The sequence below is a fragment of the Bufo gargarizans genome, chromosome 1 (genome assembly GCF_014858855.1).
Source record: "Bufo gargarizans isolate SCDJY-AF-19 chromosome 1, ASM1485885v1, whole genome shotgun sequence".
NCBI lineage: Eukaryota > Metazoa > Chordata > Amphibia > Anura > Bufonidae > Bufo > Bufo gargarizans.
The window spans coordinates 522,498,254-522,522,470 of NC_058080.1; the positions used below are offsets into that span (position 1 = coordinate 522,498,254).

A 24,217-nucleotide genomic window follows, 5' to 3' on the forward strand; every position below is an offset into this window, starting at 1 on the left:
GTTCTCTAAACGAGCTATTAACCTAATCATCTGAATCAACTAATTAACTCTAAATGCCTGCAAAAGATTCCTGAGGCTTTTAAAAACTCCCAGCCTAGTTCAATACTCAAAACCGCAATCATGGGTAAGACTGCCGACCTGACTGCTGTCCAGAAGGCCATCATTGACACCCTCAAGCAAGAGGGTAAGACACAGAAAGAAATTTCTGAACGAATAGGCTGTTCCCAGAGTGCTGTATCAAGGCACCTCAGTGGGAAGTCTGTGAGAAGGAAAAAGTGTGGCAGAAAATGCTGCACAATGAGAAGAGGTGACCGGACCCTGAGGAAGATTGTGGAGAAGGACCGATTCCAGACCTTGGGGGACCTGCGGAAGCAGTGGACTGAGTCTGGAGTAGAAACATCCAGAGCCACCGTGTACAGGCGTGTGCAGGAAATGGGCTACAGGTGCCCATTCCCCAGAAACAGCGGCAGAAGATGCTCAGTGGTCCAAAGTACTTTTTTCGGATGAAAGCAAATTTTGCATGTCATTCGGAAATCAAGGTGCCAGAGTCTGGAGGAAGACTGGGGAGAGGGAAATGCCAAAATGCCTGAAGTCCAGTGTCAAGTACCCACAGTCAGTGATGGTCTGGGGTGCCATGTCAGCTGCTGGTGTTGGTCCACTGTGTTTTATCAAGGGCAGGGTCAATGCAGCTAGCTATCAGGAGATTTTGGAGCACTTCATGCTTCCATCTGCTGAAAAGCTTTATGGAGATGAAGATTTCATTTTTCATCACGACCTGGCACCTGCTCACAGTGCCAAAACCACTGGTAAATGGTTTACTTACCATGGTATTACTGTGCTCAATTGGCCTGCCAACTCTCCTGACCTGAACCCCATAGAGAATCTGTGGGATATTGGGAAGAGAAAGTTGAGAGACGCAAGACCCAACACTCTGGATGAGCTTAAGGCCGCTATCGAAGCATCCTGGGCCTCCATAACACCTCAGCAGTGCCACAGGCTGATTGCCTCCATGCCACGCCGCATTGAAGCAGTCATTTCTGCTAAAGGATTCCCGACCAAGTATTGAGTGCATAACTGAACATCATTATTTGAAGGTTGACTTTTTTTGTATTATAAAAAAAATTTCTTTTATTGGTCGGATGAAATATGCTAATTTTTTTAGATAGGAAATTTGGGTTTTCATGAGCTGTATGCCAAAATCATCAATATTAAAACAATAAAAGGCTTGAACTACTTCAGTTGGTGTGTAATGAATCTAAAATATATGAAAGTCTAATGTTTATCAGTACATTACAGAAAATAATGAACTTTATCACAATATGCTAATTTTTTTAGAAGGACCTGTATATAAGAACCTCCCCAGCAGCCATTTTCTGCAGTTTTTTGCAGTTCTGAGAGAGAGAGCAGTGACATTGCTGTTCTCTGTGCTTTGCTGAGTCAATTACATTAGATAGTTAATTAGCTCATATATATATATATATATATATATATATATATATATATATATAAATGTGGTAATGTGAACAGTGCTGGAAGGTGTGTTGTCCCACTTCAGGTACCTCAGATGGGTGAGACAGATAAAATCCAGAGAGTGGCAGTTATCTCAGCAAATCATAGTTTGCTGAGACATTTTTCATTTTTGTATACATTTTCTGGGCTGGATTTTACTTGGACTGGTGGCTAGGCTTGGTAAAGGGAGTTCCCAGTCCACACTCTTCCAGTATGGGTTTTCCTTTCTACCTGAGGTGATCGCAGGTGAGGCCTGCTGTAATCAGGCTGGCATAAAGCGCCTCAGAGTAGGTCAGTCTGGGGAAGAAGAGCGAGACTGTTGTGAAGCAAAGGCTCTGTGTGTGGTCTCAGTCAGGAGGACTGAGGGGCCACAAGGCTTTGAATAGCCTGAGGTTTGGAGGACCTAGCGACACCTAGAGAGCGAGGGTTGCACGCCCAGCGTCTGGAGGACTACTGGGCCACACTTCCCCAAAAGGTACTGGAGTTGCCACAGCCTTGAGGCTGCAGTATTGATGTTGGCTGAGGAAAGCCGCATATAATGTCCATGTGTGAACTGTGCTCTGAGTGAGGTAGGGACGTATTTTGTTTAGGTAGCGCCTAGACGGGCAGAAGTTTATTTGTGTTTTAAGTGTTGGCGGTGCGGGAACTTCACCCCCCCCAGTGATGTATAATTGGACCATCTTTTATGAGAAGAGTGCCAAAGTAAATGCACAGTTTGGACATAAAAATCCGTTGTCTGGTGAGATATCTGTGAGCGTGACCCCCCTGAAAAGAGACGATCCCTTACAATATATATAAATATATATTACAGATAGTTAGTGGGAGATATTCAGTGTAGGTTAGATAGGGATATAGTGTAGCTGATAGGATTTAGTGATGAGTGGCAGGGGCTATTATCGAATTTGCGATATTTCCCGAATATTTCGGCAAATATTTGTCATATATTCACAAATTTGAGATTATTTTCTTGATTGTGAAAAATTGGCAATGTTATATTTGCGTAATGCGTGCGAAATACAGGTTGGTCACTTTTGCTACATTTTACAAGCTGCTAGAACATTCCTGAGACTGGAGAAAATGGTTGGCACGGCAGAACATTAAAATGGCTTTATATGCAGATAGAGGGCTCCAATATATTCGCGCTTGCGCAAATCGGCACTAACGATGTGAATATTTTTAGCAGGTCTGCATGTATGTATGGACAGCAGAACATATCACACTACCTAACACACTGCACTGCAACAGCCACAATATATCAGGATATGACCTACACTGACTATCTCCCACTAACTATCTGTATTATATATATATATATATAAGCTAACTAACTATCTATCTACTGTAGTGTGGAATGCACAAAGTTCAGCAATGACACTGTATCTGTAGAAAATGGCTGCTGGGGAGGTTCTTATATAGTAAGGGTTAGGCAACTTTCCTATTGGTTGCTAGGGATGTTGCTAAGCTCAGACAAAGACATTGCAGCCTTCTCATTGGCCCACAAGCAAGAAGGGAGGTTACTGATGAAAAAAAATCTAGAATATTCGAAATTACGAATATATCACTGTATTCAAAATATTCGCAAAATCTCGAAGTGCCGATATTCGCGATCAACACTAATAGGAATTACTGTACTGTGCATTTTCTCCAGTCTCAGGAAACTTCTAGCAGCTTGAAAAATGTAGCAAAAGTGACCCACGCCTGTATTGCGCACGCATTACACGCATATTACAGTGCCGATTTCGCAATCAAGTGAATAATGACTGGAGATCACGAATTATAGAATTTGCAAATTTATGGTGAATATTAGGCCAAAAAATTGCGAAATATCATGAAAGCAAATATTGCCAATGTTACTAATCACTAAATTATAATAATTGCAGAAGCTTATAAACTGTAGACTTCTAAACTACAGTACAGTACCTAAGAGAAGAAAAGTGACACACATACAGTGCCGTCCGGCGCCACGGCGAGATAGCGGCAGGACGGATCCGACAGGGTGAAAAGCGCCTTACAGATTTCTTTTGTTTTTGCACACACTTAAATGTTTCAGAATATCAAACAAATTTGAACATCAGACAAAGATAATCTACAGTAAATACAAAAAGCTGTTTTTAAATTATGACTTTAATTGAGGGAAAAAGCTATCCCAAACAACCTGCCCCTATGTGAAAAAATAATTGCCCCTCCATGAAATAACTGTGATTAACTACAGTTTTTGGAAAGCTGAGTTCAATTTCACTAGCCGGACCCAGGTCTGATTGCTGCCAGACTTGTAGATTCAAGAAATCACTTTTATTGGTTTGTAGTAAGTGAGAAAAATATCTGTACTTGTGGGGTATCCCCTGCTGTGCTGCCATCCTGCTTGGTTTTTTAAAATAGCGTTTCTGCGCCCTGTTATGGCCCCCCTCAAATTTTGTGCTCAGTATGCTAATGCAGAGCATCGGAGCAATGGGGAGGAGACGGAGTCTTTCTCTGTGGGCGTCTCCTTTCTCTGAGGTTTTTCTCATTTGCTTAGCTGTGTCATTACATTAGATAGTTAGTTAGTTAGTTATATAATGCAGACAGTTAGTGGGAGATAGTCAGTGTAGGTTAGATTGATCTACAGTGTAGCTGATTCCAGTGCAGGGTGTTAGGTAGTGTGATAGGTTCTGCTGTCCATACATACATGCTACATACATAGTGCTCTGATGTCACAAGTTCACAACAATACTTAGTGCACCAATTAGTAATATGTAGTCAGACCTGCTAAAATGTGAAGTTGCACGTATTGCGCCAACATATGTGCATCATTAATTGCCGATTAGCAATCGCGAATATATTGGAGCACTCTATCTGCATATAAAGCTATTGTAATGTTTTCTCCAGTCTCCGTAACTTCTAGCAGCTTGAATAATGTAGCAAAAGTCACCCACGAGCATATTACAATTTTCACAATCAAGAAAATAATGGCGAATTCTCGAATTTGCAAATTTATCTCAAATATTTGCGAAATATCATGAATTCGATTATTGCCCCTGCCGCTCTTCACTACTATTAATCTGGTGACAAAAGCCCTTTAAATCTTTCTTGCCATATCTTCATGAAATGTTCATTGATTTATGGCACATTGAAATCGTTTTTTTGAAAAATAACAAGTGAAATATAAATTTACCTAAATTAATCCTGCATTGGGTGCATAGTAAGAAGGTCATAAGTGCTTGCATGGATGAGGTTGATCAACCACTATCAGCGACCTTATTCATCTGAGCCCAACAATGACCAGGTCTCAGATGGGTTTTCCTTCCTATCTTTAAGGTCAGGAAATCTCTAGCACTTCCTGGAAATAATATTGTTATCTAAATCACCCAGGGCCGGCTCTAGGTTCATGTGGGCCCTTGGGCGATACATCTCACTGGGCCCCCCACACAGTATAATGACCCCACAGTGGCCCTCCATTCAGAATAACGACGCCTAGTTGCCCCCCATTCAGAATAATGACCCTCCAGTGCTCCCCCTAATGGGTTCACATAACGTTTTTCTATCCGTTTGATGTATACAAAAAAGGTACTGTATACAAATGTGCAGAACACCACGTTTTTGTATCCTACAGAGTCCAGTAAAAAAATACATATGTTAACGTATATGTTTTTTTTTTACTATGGAACTGTATGGTCTGAGGCATCTGTTAATGTATACGTTTTTGGTATAAATTAAATGGATGGCAAAAATCCGATGTGAACCCAGCCTTAGTGCCAGAATAAGCACCAGTACACATCGGGACAGAGAGGGGGCCGCCATGTACTGGCAGAGTGCAGCCTTGTCCTGGTTGTCAGCAATCTGCAAATTTTCCCCACTCATGCCAGGTCTAAAAAAGGTAGCCTAGGCAGGGAAAGGGATACAGTTATGGCCATACAGTTATTGGATAACACCTCCATATAGTGACCAGATTAAACCGCCATACAGTAACTGGATAGCACCACCATACAGGGACTGGATAAAAGGGTATAAGAGGGCACAGTACAGGGAATGATGAGGGGCACTGTACAGGATATGGTAAGAGGGCACAATGCAGGGTATAATGGGGCATATTACAGGGTGGGAGGCAAAGTCACTGGGCCCTGTGACATTATAAGATCCTTATGGTGCATGCAGTTTAGACACCACCATAATGAATGGCAGAGGAGTCATACAGGTGACCGGGGCCCTAGATGGACAGGAGCAGTGGACAAAGAGAGTAAGTAGGTGGAAGGGGCTCTCAGGGGGACCCATACAAGAAGTAGTGGCAGGAGGTCTGTGCAGGGCAGCAATAGGAGACCGGAAGGTGGAACTGGAGCTCTGGATACATAAGGGTGGGGTAGGACAGGATATGGGGGGCAGGGGAGGTGTCATGGAGGCAAACTGCTTAATGAGGCAGTAAAACAGCCAAATAGAATGAAGCTGCTGGTCTACAGCATCCAGCAGCAGCTTAAAGAGTTCCCTGACCCCCCCCTCCTCCTCCTTCTGTCCCACAGAGAAGAGACAGTCATAATGCAGACTCACTCACAGACTGCCTTCACACTTCTGCTCTGCTGGGGTCTCTCTCCTCCTCAGGCAGCACCCTGTGTAGAGGGGGCATGTTTGAAGCTTGTATTGTAAGGTGCTGCTCTACTGGAGTGAAGAGCGGGCGTATGTGAATCTCCACAGCACGGAAGCTTGTAAAGGGGACAGCAGCGGCTGGACTCTGCATGCTGCTGAAAAAGGCTTTCATGTGACTAAGCTCCCTGCGCTCCAGCAATGAGCACTCGCATCTGTATTGATGGAAGCGCTCATAGCAGCGCAGTGGGCCCCGGCACTTGCCCGGGTATGCTGGGTGCTGACACTGTCCTTGAAATCACCCATTATATAAATACATATCTGTATAAGTAAATTCCTGTTGACTTCTGTACTATCAAGAAGAGTATTTTTTTGTTCAAATCAACTGATCCTATTTTGGGACCTTAATACATAGTGAAGAGAAATCAAAGTTTGTAAGATATTTATAAAAAAAAAAGTCACATTTGGAGACTAAGGCTACATTCACATGACCATGAAAAACCAAATAGCCATTAAAAATGTCAAAACCATCCTTTTTTAACAGATAAAAAGGCCTAAGAACACCACCTTGCATTGCATGGGGTCCTATCTGTCTGTGAAAATGGAGAAAATAGGACTTGCCTAATTTTTTTATGGTCATTATTCACGGGCTTTAAAAAAAAAATTGCCATTTAAATAGACCCATAGAATGTAGCCTTAGGTCTTTTTGGGTGCAAGAATGAAGTTCATCCTCCCAAAGACTCAATTTTCATGTGTTACTGGAGATGAAAATTATAGTGGACATGCTCTATATAATATACAGCATTAAAAAGTACATCAATTTTCTATTCTTTGCTCTTTCTCAGGTATAAAGAAAAAAATTATGAAGTCCCATTTTCCTAAGCTCTACTGCTTATCCTATCACTGCGAAGAAATCTACCTGTTAATATCCAGGGTGCTGAGAGTTTCTGAAGGATAACAAGAAGGTGAGTCATAGAAAGATCTGTGATAAAAAAAAATTGGATGTCATAAGTAACAGGTTCATGAAAGCCCATTATAATCCTGATGTAGAACAAAGTAAAGGTTTCACACTGACCTTTTAAGTGTAACATGTGGATTTCCCCTTGTCAGTTTGTACTAGTGTCAAATGTCCAATGCATTTTATATGAGGCGGCTGCTGATCTCTCAAACTTACTTGTAACACTGTAACCAGGTCACCACCAAGGACAAAACTGGAAAAGAGAAAGCTAATTTTAAATGCTGCCGGCTCAATAGTAAAATTCTTCATACGGAAGTCAATTGACTCCAAATAACATTTATGGAAATACCTTACATTTCAATGAGAATAAACCACACATCCAATTACTATATGTATTTTATGATTGCTACAGAGATACTTTCCAAATGAGAGATCAGAGGTGGAGATGTAGGATGTAGGAATTTTCATTGTATTAAAAATTGATTGGCTATCCTCAGAATAGGTCATCAATATCTCATTGCTGGTGGTTTCAATCCCAAGCACCCCAGCTAATCAGCTCCTTGAAGGGACTGTGAAGCTCAGGCACATGCTGTGTCCTCAGCCTGGGATGTAAGGTCCATCAATCATATGACCTTTGTGGCTCAGTCCCATTCAAGTGAATAGGACTGGGCTACTGTACAATTCCAAGCACAGCACCTACACAGTGTATAGCGTTATGCTTGGTATACTAGGAAGCCTGCAAGCCCCTTCAAACAACTGATCGATGGAGGTGCCTGGAATCAGACCTCCATCTTTTAGACATCAATGACTTATTCTTATGTCAGCAGATTTTAAGTCTTGTGAAGCCCTTTAACTGAGTTTTAAAATTTCTAAAACTTTATGATATAGTCCTGTTCATGTTAGGCTCCAAGCTGAGAACTGATACTTTATAGCCTTTTTTAGTTTGATTGTACATACATTTTTATACAGAAAAAGTTGTAGACATACTGGGATAAATGTATTTTTGTGAGTTTTCAGACAAAAAAAATTTAAGCAATGTGAGCCCCTGGGTAGGTGTGCAACTCATTTATAAAACCTTTTCAACATTTTTCCACTTAAAAGTGTGTCAAGAAAGCAGCTCCGACCTGGCATTTTGGTCACCTATGGCACAACTATTGAACAAGAAGAATAGTATTTCAGAACAACAACCAAAAGATGATTACCATAAAGAGATACTTGTGCACTTCATAGGGGACTGATTAATTGAAGCACCCAAACCACAGGCAGCATAAAATACTGGCAGGCTTCCTGGTTACAAAAACTATGTTTTATTTTGAAATGGCGCATTTCAGAGTAAACCTGGTAGAACAAAGAGCCAGGAATGAGGAGAAGAGTCGTAGGGGCAGCTCCCTGCTAACTCCTCCATGCCTGGCTGGTCTTGATTGGCAGGTCTCTCCATATAAACAAATAGGTACAGAGTGAAACCTATCAATCTAGCCAAGCCAGGCAAGGAGAAGCTGCTCCGCAACCTTTCACAACATTCCTGGCTCTTAATCATATTATATATTTTTTTTATATTATGCTGCAATATTTCAGAAGAAAACATAGCTATTTATAAGCAAAGGAGCATATTGTAAAGACAGCATATAGCTCCTGACAGTTTCCTTTTTATATAGATAATGCAGTTTAAGAACTTTAAAGGGTTTATCCCTACTAATGTGGAAAACCACACATCATATAGGACAAGACAATCTTTCTAACAAAGCTAGAACCAGCCCTGTATCTCACATGGATCCAGAGATTTCCCCATTCATTGCTCTGCTAGATTTATATCAAGCTGACAGCTCAAGATGAATGTATATTCTCCTGCAGATAAGGGTGTGTGTCTGTACTCTCCCTATCACAACTCAGGAGGCAGTGAAAGGATGGAACTGAGCATGTGTGACCGTCTCAGTGAGCCGGACAAAGAAATAAGAACCAAAAAAAAAAACTGCAGGTGGTGATATACTGATACATTTTATTGAATAACACAGTGGCTATGGTAAATTTTTTAATTACATACAAGTACAAAAGTATTCAGATCCAAGTGTTGTTTAGAAAAATGTACAATATTTTCCGTGGGACAACACCTTTAAGTAAGGACTTCATTTTTTTCTCACATTAGATTGTTTTGGGCCTGCAATTTTGCTTTACTTTAATTTTAACCCCTTAGTGACCGTCTGTCACTGGTTAAGGGGAAGGAAAACACAAAATACACACCACAACGAATAGACAGCAATCTAGGCCTCAAAAGCTAAGGAAGAGGGATGGTGACCTCCTAGTAATCCCTAGGCCTTTCCCTAACTCCTGCCAGCATGAGCAGATCCTGATGGTGGAAATACTCATACACCAGATACCTAAATCCCTGCTAAAACTGACGAGCCCTAGGATAGGTTCTTTCCAGAATGAAGGAACCTGCGTCTCCCTGAGGCCTAGAAACAACACACTCCAGATAATAAGAAACAGCGAAGGCAACAAGTACTTAGCTTAGAGATGTATGGAGAAGCAGGAGATCCAAGACAAACCAGCACTAGCAACTCCAAGCAGAAACTATCAACCGCATGGTCAGCAGTGTGAGGCGGATCTAAATAGAGCCTCATCACTGATAACGAGCGGCACTTGAGGAAAGGTGAGAGGTGAGATCCTGCCAAACAACAACATACATAGAGGAAAACAGAGAGACCTGTCAGATAGCCTCGCATGCAGCAAGTCTATCCAATCTTCTCACCTCTCTCACAGGAGGGACCATGACACCGGCCTGTTTTGGGCCTTACTGACCAAGCATTTTTCTTCCTTTTTTCATCGTTGCGTTCCAAGAACTATAACTTTATTTTTATTTTTACGTCTATATAGCTTTATGAGGGCTTGTTTTTGGCGGGACAAGTTGTAGTTTTTAATAGCGCCATTTTGGGGTACATATAACTTTCTGAATAACTTTTATTAAGTCTTTCTGGGAGGTAGATGGGAAAAACTGCAATACTGCCACTGCATTTTTACGTCATAAATTTTACGGCGTTCATTTTTCGGTATAAATAACATAATATCTTTTTTTGCTTTTTTTTTACGGCATTCACCGTAGGAGATAATTTATGTGATATTTATGTAGTCCGTGTCGTTATGGACACTGCAATACCAAATATACGGGGGAGTTTTTTTGGCAATTTTTTTATTGAAAAACATATTTTCAATTAAAAAAAGTTTTTTTAATGGAATTTTTTAATTTAATAAATGGGTTTTTTATTTTTTTACCACTTAATAGTCCCACAAGGGGACTATAACAGGCAGTATTTTGATTGCTTTTAAAATGCAATGCATTATCCCTATAATGCATTGCATTTTAATAGCAATGCTACTTTAACATTGACCAGCAGGCAGCGCCAGAGAGGCGCAGCCTGCTGGAAATTACTACAGTCGGGACCAGAGCCTACATTGGAAGCCAGATAGCCTTAAAACACATCGGCACCCCACGATCGCATTTGCGGGGTGCCGATGGGAGACATTTCCCGCGGCATGTAAGGTGTTAAACAGCCCGGATCGGCACTCCTGCCGGTCCAGGCTGTTAGAGCAGTGCCGCGGCTCTAATGTGAGAGCCGGGTCCCCGCTCCTCACTGCACAGGAGACCCGTGCAGCACTTAGACTGGGCTGCCGTAAAAAAGCGGCGGCCCAGCCTACGGCCTCTTAGTGACCGCCAGTTAAAACACATTTCCGTGGTCACTAAGGGGTTAAAGATGCTTCTTTGATGTTGTTTCCTCCTCTGCAAAATATATGACTATATATATATATATATATATATATATATATCATGGTTGTTCCACTACATTATCACATAAATCTGCTATCTAAAAGTATTTTAGGACAAATATCCCTCCAAAAACAGTAAAACAGTAAAAGTTTAAAAAAAGCTTATACTTTAAAGTATTTGAAGAACAAGTAAATTTAGACTAATCATATTGCAAATGTACCAAGCCAGCGTAGAATTCAGTGACTTGCACACCAATCAGCAATAACATTAAAGTGGCATCAATTACAATGACACCTGTCTATGCATGCAATATATTAGGCAGCAAGTGGAGAGTCAGTTCTTGAGTCTGCTGTGTTGGAAGCATAAAAATGGACAAGTGTAAGAATTTAAGTAACTTGACATTGGCCAAATTGTGTCTGAATCGGCAGGTCTTATGGAATGTTCCCAGTATGTAATAGTTAGTAACTGGGCCAAGGAAGGACAACTAGAGAATGGGAACCGGGGTCATGAGCGCCCAAGACTCACGGATGTGAGTAGAGGGTGAATGCTAGCCTGACTGGTCAGATCCCACAGAAGAGCTGATATAGCACAAATTGCTGAAAAAGTTTAATGGGTGTTCGGGTTGTTAGGGGATAACTATTAGATACGTGGGTGTCCTACTGCACCCCTTGGTGCCCACCAAAATGAAAGGAATAGCAGGTTAAGCATACTCACATCCGGTCCTGGCACTCCATTCACCTCTATGGGGATTGCAGACACAGTTGAGTACAGAGCTAGGCTATTTCTGGAAATGTCATTAAGATGACTGGAGGTGCAGTTTGCATGTCCGACCTGAATATCTGTGCGTTTTGCAGGGGCTCCAAGAGGTACAGGGTTTTTGTTTCCATGTCTGGTGGGGTTCCCAATGTTAGGACCCCCAGCGATCCAATATTTATCCCTTATCCTGTGGATAGGGGATAACTTTACCTAGCCAGACTACCCCTTTAATGCCCATTATGATAGAAGGGTCTCAGAACTAGTGATGAGCGGCAGGGGTAATATTCAAATTCATGATGTTTTGCAAATATTTTGTAGAATATTCATCATATATTTGCAAATTCGAGAATTCGCTATTATTTTCTTGATTGCGAAAATCAGCAATGTAATATTCGCATAAAGCGCACGCAATACAGGCATGGGTTAATTTTGTTACATTTTCCAAACTGCTAGAAGATTCCTGAGACTGGAGAAAATGGTTGGCACGGCAGAACATTACAATAGCTTTATATACAGATAGAGTGCTCCAATTTATTCACGATTGCGCAAATCGGCAATTAATGATACACATGTTTTTGCAGCAATACATGCAACTTCACATTTTAGCAGGTCTGACTACATATTACTGATTGGTGCACTAAGTACAGGTGAAACTCGAGAAATTTGAATATCGTGCAAAGTTCATTTATTTCAGTATTTAATGCAACATAAAAGATGAAACTAACATATGAAACTCATTACATGCAAAGCGAGATATTCCAAGCCTTTATTTGTTATAATTTGGATGATTATGGCTTACAGCTTATGAAACTCCAAAGTCACAATCTCAAGTCCCCTTTGCTCAGGGAGGTATAGATTAATTAGCTGACTAGAGTGTGACACTTTGAGCCTAGAATATTGAACCTTTTCACAAAATTCTAATTTTAAGCTGCATTAACGCAATTCCTTTTAATTTGCATTACTGAAGTAAATGGACTTTTGCACGATATTCTAATTTTTTGAGTTTCACCTGTATTGTTGTGAACTTGTGACATCACAGCACTATGTCTGTAGCATGTATGTATGGACAGCAGAACCTACCAGCTACACTATATCACTATCTAACCTACACTGACTATCTCCCACTAACTATCTGTATTATATATATATATATATATTATAAGCTAACTAACTAACTATCTAACTATCTAATGTAATTAAACAGTAGAGCACAGAGCACAGCAATGACACTGCTGTCTCTCTCAGAACTCCACAAAACTACAGAAAATGGCTGCTGGGGAGATTCTTATATAGTAAGGGGTAGGCAACTTTCGAAAATACGAATATACAGTACAGACCAAAAGTTTGGACACACCTTCTCATTCAAAGAGTTTTCTTTATTTTCATGACTATGAAAATTGTAGATTCACACTGAAGGCATCAAAACTATGAATTAACACATGTGGAATTATATACATAACAAAAAAGGCTGGTGACTAGGATGAACTTATCCTCCGCAGCAGAGGTGACTCTTGGTCTTCCCTTCCTGGGGCGGTCTGCATGTGAGCCAGTTTCTTTGTAGCGCTTGATGGTTTTTGTGACTGCACTTGGTGACACTTTTAAAGTTTTCCCAATTTTTCAGACTGACTGGCCTTTATTTCTTGAAGTAATGATGGTCCACTCGTTTTTCTTTACTTAGCTGCTTTTTTCTTGCCATAATACAAATTCTAACAGTCTATTCAGTAGGACTATCAGCTGTGTATCCACCTGACTTCTCCACAACGCAACTGATGGTCCCAACCCCATTTATAAGGCAAGAAATCCCACTTATTAAACCTGACAGGGCACACCTGTGAAGTGAAAACCATTTCAGGTGACTACCTCTTGAAGCTCATCAAGAGAATGCCAAGAGTGTGCAAAGCAGTAATCAAAGCAAAAGGTGGCTACTTTGAAGAACCTAGAATATGACATTTTCAGTTGTTTCACACTTTTTTGTTATGTATATAATTCCACATGTGTTAATTCATAGTTTTGATGCCTTCAGTGTGAATCTACAATTTTCATAGTCATGAAATTAAAGAAAACTCTTTGAATGAGAAGGTGTGTCCAAACTTTTGGTCTGTACTGTAGATCACTATATTCTAAATTAATCAATAAGAGATGGCTCACCTATTGTTCAGTGAATGGAAGGATGCTCCCAATAAAAAGATTCACCCAATCTTCAAAAAATGTAAAAATGATAAAAGAATGTAAAAAAACCACATAAGGAGTCCTCTTATTCTGTCTGAAAGAAAGTATGAAAAAACGCGAAAAAATGGATGAAAAATAAATTATCAATTAGTCATATTGGTCTCGATTGACCTAGCGATATAAAAAAATCGCACACAAAAAAAAAGGTCTGTGTTCATGCTATCTATATAGCCGTAATTGTACTCACAATTTTGTAGGAGTTTGCCTGCTTCACTGCATACACTGTGGCGTCCCACGTGTTGCGAAATTATAGACTTTGTTTCGTACTTTGCTGGCTCTTTCCTGGCTTTCCCTGTGAGTGAATTCTATAATGGCGCTAGGGATCTTGGGTGAGTTTAAAATCAATGGTATGCCAATTTTTCAAACAGCGGCCGAGGGTTGCGATTTTTTTATATCGCTAGGTCAATCGAGACCAATATGACTATGTATCGATAATTTATTTCACATCCATTTCGCGTTTTTTCGTGCTTTCTTTCAGACAGAATAAGAGGACTACAACAATAGTGCATATTTATTCATATATTTATTCATTTATATATATTTTTTCCAGCTGCTCAATATTCTGTGATTATTTATATGCTTATTTGCACATTTGACATACATGTTACCATTGGTTATTTATGTTTATATATATATATATATATTTATTTTAGCTGGTTTTAATAGTATTACAATATAGTTTTAATAAGTAATAAACTTCTACAGCTATATATCTTGTTTCTCCTTATGTGTTTTTTTATGTAGGTGTGTCCCTCTTATATATCTTTTACTATATTCTAAATATTCACAAATTTTTGAAGTGCCAATATTCGCGATTAATATTCGCTATTCGACTATTCGCGCCCAACCCTAGTCAGAACGCACAGTGCATTGGTGCTTAGCTGCGCGCTAAGTAATACCGGTATATTGTTTTTGACTGTATAGTAAATGGCAGTATATATTCATATATAAATATTCTGATGTAACCTGAAAATTCTTGTAACTAGGTCTACACTGTAACATAGAAGACACATTACTATTACTTGCTAATTATCTTTTGACAGAAAATCTGCTGATATCACACATTTGAGAACAGCAATGTGTTATAAGATGTCCTCATTGTGTGAAAGGATGAATCACAGTATGCGGTTCTATCTTGCATAAACCTGATATGGTAATAGTATTTTAGCAAGTGCCCACAACATGTCTTCTGAAACTGAAGATTCTTACTTACCTGCTCCATGTTGCTTTGGTCTTCCATGCTGTCTCCATCTTCCAGTCTCCACAGTATTTATATCTATAAGTGCATGGGCATGGTCACATGCATTGCTCTAGCCAGAATCTTCAGTTTCAGAAGGAAGGTTGGGGGTACTTGCTGAAAATTTATCATTACCAGAATACCTGCTGGATCCATAACGCTTGCCCATGTGTGCCTCCGGAAGTCCACTCTGGCCCCATTAACTATAATAGGGACTGGCAGGAGATTCGGCCGCAGCACGGCAAACATGCCGAGAGTCAGCTGTACCCCTCGCCCATCCCCATTATAGTGAATGGGGTCGGAGCGGACTTTGGGCAAGCGTTGTTACAGATGCGGCAGGCTGTTCCCCTGCCAGAACAGCCTGCTGGACCCTGCTAACGCTAATGTGAAAGTAGCCTAACTGTTACTGTTCATTCTGCAAATACCCTTTCATACCTGCTTATATAAAAAATATGTAGACCCTGATTTATCAACAGGGACAAACTGATGTTTGTCTTCGCATTTGCCTATTTGTGTAAAGGTAAATTTATGAAAGTGCTTCACAGCACTTTTTGAATTTAGAATTGGCAAATTATCACAATCTTTTATTTTTACCTGTCCCAGCTTAGGCAGGTCAGGAGTAGAGTGTTTAGACAATTTTCTTTGACTTTTTCACATGTCCCCATGATAAATAAGGTGAAAAACCAGCATACTCTGTAGGAATTCTGAAATTGATATGAAGGTGCTAAACATAGCCTGTCGCAGAATATTGATAAATGTGTCTCACTGATAAGTCACAGTTTACTCCAAAATAAAGAAAAAACTAATTTGATAAATTAATACCATTTGAGAATATGATATTTATATATTTCATCCATATTAGCATAAAAGTAATAAATTCCAAATAATATATTTCATTTTTTCATTCAGCCCTCTCTTTTTAACAGAAATTACATTACAATGAAGACAATGGAAAGTAGAAATGCCTCAAGCAATCTGGTAAAATATATTATATTGTATTGCTGATTTAGATTTTATGTCTATTTTTAAGATCCCTAAAGGGGGTTTCTGGTATCCATTAATATTCTTTAAAAATAATAATTTATGAAGGTAGATGTAATTTTGTATTATATTTCTTTTACATTTATTGCTCCTACATTCCGTTCTGGGCTGTGGTCACATGACCATGTCCATGGAGCTCTTTCTTATTTCCTGGGCTGTTATGTCCATTGGTGTGTGATGAGGGAGTTTCTGTAACTAGTTGGTTTGGAGGAGCTATAAACTATGTGGGGGTTGTTAGGGGTGGTGCTGGATATGTGGCATCATGGGTTTGGTTGGATACAGCAACAGGAAGTGCTGCATACTGGATGCAGTAAACCAGAGTGTTTTTTTTAATGGTGAAAACGGATCAGGGGAGTGCAGATTTAAAAAAATAAAAAGTATGGGGAACATGTGCATGAGATAAGCAACTACATGAGCATATCTGTTAAAAACCATAGTAATCCTGGAAAACCTGCTTAAGCAATATTACATTTTCAAATACAAATGGCAGAGAATTAGTGAATGCCATACTAAAGAAATTTCTGCCAGAGATTTGCCAATATTGTGAAGTCCAACAATACTTTCATGCCCATTCAAAGCCTTTCTAGAATTCTAAATGAATAAAGGGGGTCATCATCTGTTAGCCAAAGAGCTGCTTAAAATTACAAGACCTCTTGTTCTGGAGGACCTAGTATATCAGTGTATTGCATGGACAATCCACTGATTAACTGTCAACAGCTGTTATCTGTTCAGAGCACTACAAGCAGCCTTTTGTGGAGTTTTTCTCATTAAGGCTTCGTTCACATCACCGTTCAGCCTTTCCGTTCTCCTGCTCCGTTTAGGAGCAGGAGAACGGAAAGGACGGAAAAGGCACATAACTGACGCCAAACTGAGTCAAACGGAGCCCTTAGGACCCCATAGACTATAATGGGGTCCGTTATGTTTCCGCTCAGAAGATGATTTTTAAGTGGAGACAAAAGTTGTGCATGCAGGACTTTTGTCTCCGCTTCAAAATCATCTTCTGAACGGAAAAATAACAGGACCCCATTATAGTCTAGGGGGCCTAAGGGCTCAGTTTGGCTCAGTTTGGCGTCAGTTATGTGCTTATCCGTCCTTTCCGTTCTCCTGCTCCTAAACGGAACAGGAGAACGGAAAGGCTGAACGGTGACGTGAATTAATCCTAAGAGTAGTAAGGATATGAATGTTTATTCTGCTCCTGCAAGTGCACTGGAGGCGGAGCTTTACGGTGAAGAATTCTGCATTGAGCTGCTTCACAGCCCCTCTCTTTTGCTCTAAGTGACAGCTGCAACACCTATACAGGAAACCACTAGAGCAGAAGCGAGGGACTTTGAGGCAGCACAATGGAGAGAACACTTTACTGTGAAACTCTGTCTCCAGTGCAATGCAGGAGCAGAATCTGGCAGAATAAGAGTTCATATTCTCATTACTCCAGAAAATAAACACTCCACAAGAAATATGATTGTACTGCTCTCTCCAACCCCTACCTAATGATGTCTGTATTTTAGGATGGTCACAACTGCCAAGAGAGTACCCTTAATTTGGAATACTATAATGTTTAATTTCCCATACAGAGGTGCTACGGTGTAATTACTGCTTCCTCATCAGTTTAAGGCTGATTGTTGGGGTCTCAGCAGGTCTCCCTTTATAGGGGTTGTCCACTTTTGCTATATTAATGACCTATAGGTCATCAATATCAGATTGGTGGGGGCTCGACTGCTGGTACCCCCGCAGATCGGCTGTTTGAATAGATTGCAGAACTTGTATGAGCGTTGCATTCTGTTCACTATTTACCTGCTCTCCCCCGACTGCAGCGGCAAGCAGTGTAATTACAGATTCATTCACTCCAATAGGATGGCTCCCTTCTGTTGAAGTGAATAGGATGGAGCCATCCCATTGAAGTGAATAGAGACAAGTTGCTGTAAAAACACCTGCTCGCAGTTGCAATGTCTGATGCTCCATTTATTCTCTTATAGCCAAACTCTTTATTGAAGGGGTTTCAGAAAACTATGAATTGCCTAGCATTCTTATATAGTGTTATATAAATAAATAAAATAAATGCATGGAGCTTTTACTTTTGCCCACTGTTTGAGGATATTATTTGAGCATTGTATAGTGATGTTTACATTGTGTAGCACTGCTCTTTAGATATTGCCTAGTACGATAGTATTAGCACTGAATATTATTTTTTATTTTGGGAAATATGTTAGTTGACCAATGTTTGGCACCATTATTGGGGTACCATACTGTATGGCAGTATGGTACTTATAATGGTATAGTTATTTACCGTATAACCATTCACCATGGGATGGGTACCAACAGGATTCCTTCCACAATATTTCATCCATGCCACTTAACACCAAGAAGAAGGGGATGGACAAATTCATGAAAAAGACAGACAGATTTTAGGTTCTGTTGGTCCTTGTACTAAAAAGGGGTGTGAGGTGGTTGTTTAAAACAGAGATTTCAGTATTAAATGTAGGTAACCTTTAAGTACTGAAGGAAATATTACATTACATAATATGCCCTGTGTATTCCAACTGATGATTTTATGTGTCCTGAAAGGAATTCAAATTTTCATTTTTTTTTATTAGCATAAAAACGGATGGAGTTTTAGGAGGAAACAGATGTCAGCGTATTTTTTCCAGTAAGACACTTGGAGGTATGTGACATTTAAATTTGTGTGTGTGTGTGTGTATATATATATATATATATATATATATATATACATCTATATCCCATTTTGGTTCTGAAAATCATACATGAATTGTAAATTATGGTTTAATTAGCTCTCCAGGAATCACTCGTGAAGCTGGTCTACCCTCACCCTTCAAGTTACCATGTATGTACGTAGTGACTACATTAGACAGTGAACGTTTTTATAAGGTCAGTGTTCCTACTTTTGAATACCATGTAATTTCTCAATTAAAATTATTAGATTTAATAATATGTTAATACGTGCCAAATTTGATATCCCTAGAAGAAAGAATTATCCTAATTATTAGTTTAACGGTAATTTGTAGTAAAGTGTACCTATTATGTGTTTATGAGGCACTAATATGTGCCTTTCAGATACCGTGATTACCTATGGGGGTCACACAATTAACACACTAGACAACCCCTTGGCTTAATCACACTGCATGTCTTTTCTCTATGCTGCGTCGGTTGCTTTTTTTTCTTTTTCTTCTAGGATTTGTTGACTGGTGACCTGAGCCATTTTGTTCTGTCAACCAAACATTGGTTCTCTCGAAAATTGAAGTCGTCATTGCTGCCTCCTTTTACTGCCAGGTTAGCAATTGAGGTTTTAATTTCATATAAAAAGTAACACTACAGTTGTTTACAGGAAATTTTAGCTTTTATGAACAGATGGTGCTGGTTCTGCAGCCAAAATAGAGCGCTCAAAGAAAAGAATAATGTGTTCTACACTGCGCCACATATCTCTAAGCATATTAAGTCAAAAGCAAGGTATATCCCATTGATAATATTGTATGTGAAGACGTGAGATGTCAACATTACCATATTGTAGGCGTGTTAGAACAGGACCTTCACCTGTTCTTTAACATAGAAGTGGTATCCTCCATGCCAATTCAGTATCCCCTACTGATAGAGCAAAATAAGATCAGTTAGGTGGGAGCTTTTTGATTGGATGGACTAATTTACATTAGAGCGGGGATGCTCAACCTGTGGCCCTCCAGATGTTGCAAAGTTGGAGTTCTGCAACAGATGGAGGGCCGCAAGTTGGGCATCCCTGCATTAGAGCATCTTATGTCAAATACAAAAATGACCTCCTTTAGTAGTAATCATTGGGCTTCAAAGTGGCTTGTTTTATGGCAATCTATTTTGTGGGCCCTGTCATCCACTTAGCAGAACTTTAGGGGACACATGGCACATTGCTCACTTTGATTGGTAATGTCATACATCATTGTAGAGGGAGCCTAATCTACAGTCAACTTGGCTAGGGATATCTTCCCTTTCAGCACAGATCATATACTGGCATTATTGTGTAAGATATGCCTAGTTGCAATGGTGCCATAGACTCCAGCACTGAGGTATGGGACTTATGCAGTGATTATAGCATAGAGAACATTACGCAAAATATTCCTTCATGATTTCCGTCTATAAATGTGACTGGAGCTTTAACTAAGTGCCTTCATTTTACTAATCAGCTAAAGATCATTTGCTTGTCAGCTTTAAATTGCACCAGATAGCATGTTTAATGGTAATTTACAAAGTGTCAGTTCATCATGAAGAAAAGCTAAATTTAAACCAGCCGTCATAAGTTGCACCTTCTTTGTGTCAAGAAAATGAACCAAACGTACGATAATCTGCAGAACCAATTATTTTTTTCTTCTATCTGAATGTCAACACGCTCTAATCAATATCATCCTTTAAGCCTTGAAGACCCAAGTGTATACAATTTGTGACAATGATCCGCCACCTACTTTGCCAATCAGCATGAATTTAAGATGTGAGTTGAGGCCAGATGTAATTAGGAGGCAGCAGAATTGAATTACTGGTACATAACATTGCAGGCACAACTGAACGGCATTTGATAGTGTATTTATTTCAATTCTTTTCAGATAAGTGCTTTGTCTGTGGAGTGCTATTTCCAGAAATCAATGCGTTGCTGCATGCAGGGAAGAAGCCATGATCCGTTACTCTGCACGTACAGTACACCTCAACAATCACATCGCCAGGGTGATATTTCATTTTAAGGACCTATACAGATGGTCTCTTGTACATGATTGAAAACTGGAATACCAATTTCAGCTCAGGAAAAAGGAAATGATGAATACCCAACTAAATTGTCGCATCATGTAGGCTACTAAATACGTTTGATGTATGTTGGGAAATAACTGATAATGGTTCATTCGAAATATTGCAGTATATATGGAAATTTAGTCTTGGAGTGTTGATCTGCTGCCGAAGGGTTCTGTGCCTGTTTACTTAGAAAAATCCATATAATAAAATGTATGGATATGATACTTTTAAAGAAATGGTAATGCTAAACCTCAATCAGCTCCCATCACATCACTTATAGCACTAGCTTTCTCCATGTCAAAGAGAGTCATGTGCAAGCAGGCTCGGACTGGCCCACAGGGGTACAGGGGAATCCCCCGGTGGGCCCCTAGTATCCCACCCTCTGCACAAGTGGCAGATAACACATACATTTAATGAATGTACAGCACCTCAACCAGCCTATGTTCATATAAAAAAAAAGTGTTAGATTATTTTTTATATTTGAATGAATTCGTATGGTGGGCCCCCAAAATCAGTTTTTCTGGTGGGCCCTAGGTACCCCAGTCCGACACTGTGTGTAAGTGTGCAATTTCTGGACCCTAGTCACATACACATAGGCTGCTATCTGTGTGTTTCTGTCTAAATAATCACTCCCCGATACGGCCCTTGAGATCAACGCTCTCAGGACCAAATCTCAACCATAAAGGTATAGAGCTCCTTTATTTTTTCATATATTCAGCATGGAGTATCATCTGTAGTTTGTTAGATATAGATCTGACTTAGGGGTACCCACAGGTCAGAAACCTTGCTGGAATCTACGTATAACCGAAGCAGCTACATGAGTGGTCGTATAGTAAGTAGGTGTATTATATACTAACATTAGATAAGAACTATAAGCCACACCTCACAATGTATGACTCCTTGATCTGTTTGGCTACATGCATATGACAGTGAAAAACGGACGTGTGATGGACGTTTTTTTTTTCTTTTAACAACCATCACATATCTGTTTGAAGACCAGTGGTAGTTATTCACACAGCAGTTTTTTTTGATGGCCAGTGAATAACGGACGTTACTATACAGTATACTATGATAGATAGATAGATACAGTAGGTCATAACACGTTATAATAGTCCTGAATAATTGAAAGTAGATGCAAGCGCATTTTATTAGACTTTACCATGTATAGGTTTTTAGACATTTGCCACATTGTTGAACAGCATCCATTTGATAATATATGCGTAGCATTATGTCTGTATTATTGCATAGCATCCCTTTACTAACATGTATTCTAAAGCAATCCAATGTAGAATTGGATCTTCTTTTCTTAACCTTGAAAGACAATTCATTTATTGAAGAGAAAGCCAGCTGATATTCTAGCATGCATATTTCCCTTTTATTTTACAAGGTGCTTTGTGGCTTTTAGAACCTTTGTGCGTTTCCAAATGATTCTGCAGATGTTTTGTTTGAACAGATTATCTTGGAAAATGCAGTTTTCTTTATGGGAATAATTAGCAACTAGAAGTCGGAATGCATATTCCTTTTCCGAAATAAGCTTTCACACTCCTTTGATGTCTAAAGACAATTAAGCTAATTACCTCTCCAATGTCATCTGCTCTTATTTGATTGTTTATTTTTTATTATGCTTGAATTAGTAGATTACTCATCTGCTGCATACTATAATGCAGTTAGCAGTACTTAGTTCCCTATGAGGTTGATGGAGATGGTTTGTCCATGGTGATTATTAAAGGAAGGTCCTTGGCCATTGTATGTTAATGCCAAAGCACTTTAAAAGATATCAAAGAACATAATGGAGTTTCAAGCAAGGGATAATTGCAATGACTGGATGTAGATTATTAGTATCTGGCTTCAATGTTACATTTATATCTAGAGCATTAAGGTTCTGCAAGGGGGAGGGTGGACTAGAAATGAGATATATTAGATGCACTATTGTTTGTATTCCCTGTGTGCTGGATGAAATATGTTGCTGCTATCTAGTTTTCTTATGCCATTATAGTCTAGTTGGGAGTTTGAGTTGGAGAAAGATAAGCCACCAGGTCTATCTATTTCTTCTAGTACTGTCTTCTAGTTTTTTAGGTGGAATAGACATCTTTGATGTAGAATATATGTACTTATGCTAAGGTTGCTTTAAGTTTCATCTGCAATATTCATACCGTCATTTATTTTCAGACCCTCTGATATGCAATTTACAAACTGCTCCCAGTTTCAGACTTTTCTTATGTCAGCCTGCCCTTCTAATAATAGATGGTGGATCTGTGTTCCCAGGATGCAGCCGCCTTTCTATTTGAAATGCCGTGTGTGTGCTTTCCTGGCTCTCTACCACCTATGTGGGCTGCCCTCTTTGGATTCTCTCCCGTCTCCCCACACACCTTGGCTTCCTGTTTCTGTCTCTGACACTGAGAAAGGGGAGGGGGAGAGCAGAGAGAGCCATCAGAAACAGAATCGGTGCTCTGATGGATTTATGTCATATTCTGCAGCAAAAGCAGCTTAGGTGAAGGACATGCACACACTCTACAGTGCGGTATGACCTTTGATGAAGACTATTTAGAAACTTGCATAACTTTTTATTTAGAAAGCGAACAAGAAATAAAAAAAATAAAATCAGTGAAAAGATATCCTCAGCCTTTAATAGCAAGAAATTGTTCATGTAGTAGGAGAAAAATAAGTAATGTATGAGGGACAGGTATTTTAAATTGAAACCAGTCTGTTACATACTGTGTTATATTGGTTTGCTCCCAACTCCATGAAGTGTGTCTGCAGAGCATTGTTGTAAGGGAATATTATTTTATGTCAATGTAACATTAGTAACATGGGGTTAATTCCTTGAGGTGACTATAATAAGCGATATATTCACCATAGGTCGCACTGCCAGTGACATATCTGTCTCTTCACTGTTGACATTAATTATCCTCTAGTACCTAGAGGCTATAAAAAATTGTCAATGATCATGCTGTGAATAATGCAATTTTAGGTCAAATCATAATATGCTGTCTCTCAGGGCACTATTCTTTTGCACGTTCAACCCTCTATCTTGTAGGTGTATGTTAGTTGTAAGAATGTGTGGTAAAAATGACATTTTCGAGGCAGTATTTTAAAAAAGAAGCCATTTCCTCAATGTTTTGCTCTTAAGCACTTTAGACTCTTCAATGTACGAAGAATGTCATTAGGAGATATACAAGTTCCTCACCACTATAATCTCTGCAATGATAAGTATGGTGAATTACACATTTTGAAATAATTGCCACTTATGGCTCCAGTAATCTATTCAGTAGTATGACTCATTACTTCAGGATATATTGTGTTTGAATTTCAAATTGAAAGTTATTTTTAAATGAAATGGATGGAAATGTGAAACCGAACAAGTAGAATCAAGGTTGAGGAAATGTGATGACATGATAGAGATACATACAGTACATTT

The 24,217-nt window shown here is 39.4% G+C and overlaps 1 long non-coding RNA gene across 2 annotated transcripts in view; it reads left to right on the plus strand.

The window, feature by feature from the left end:
• Positions 1–21,111, plus strand: part of LOC122933885 — a 61,793-nt gene extending 40,682 nt beyond the window's left edge. The window contains exons 3-7 of one of the 2 annotated variants that reach the window (XR_006388565.1): positions 6,906–7,025; positions 15,910–15,978; positions 18,633–18,700; positions 18,828–19,326; positions 20,619–21,111. This is a non-coding gene — a long non-coding RNA (uncharacterized LOC122933885). The remainder of the gene's footprint in view (positions 1–6,905; positions 7,026–15,909; positions 15,979–18,632; positions 18,701–18,827; positions 19,327–20,618) is intronic. The other variant, XR_006388566.1, reaches the window with a different exon arrangement.
• The last annotated feature ends 3,106 nt before the right edge of the window (positions 21,112–24,217 follow it).